We start from the raw sequence: 404 nt of genomic DNA on the forward strand, positions 1-404 counted from the left end.
GCCCGCATGCCAGCGCCATCACAGCAGACGTTGTTCGAGGCTAAGTGCACCAGAATGGGTTCGTGTTTGGACTTTTTGGAATGTTTGTAGGATGTTGCCCGAACTGCTTTCACTTATGCGCACCCTGGTGTACCCTGACAGCAAACAGTTGCATTGTATGTACCCCTGCGACTAAAAGTGACCCTTCAAACGAAGGAGGCTTCCATAAGAAGCGGTTATATCCTGTTCATTAAACACAAATGAACCATTGTGAGATCAAGGATCAAAGACTTTCCTAAATGCATTCTTCCCGCCCCACCCCCAGCTCCTTGTAAAGCAGTTTACAAGAACTTCAGATCACCCGAAAATCAAAACTCCGGAGAGTGAGAATAGAACCCTGGTGTCCTAAATCCCGATTTCCTGCG

Source organism: Chelonoidis abingdonii, chromosome 9 (assembly GCF_003597395.2).
Source record: "Chelonoidis abingdonii isolate Lonesome George chromosome 9, CheloAbing_2.0, whole genome shotgun sequence".
Lineage (NCBI taxonomy): Eukaryota > Metazoa > Chordata > Testudines > Testudinidae > Chelonoidis > Chelonoidis abingdonii.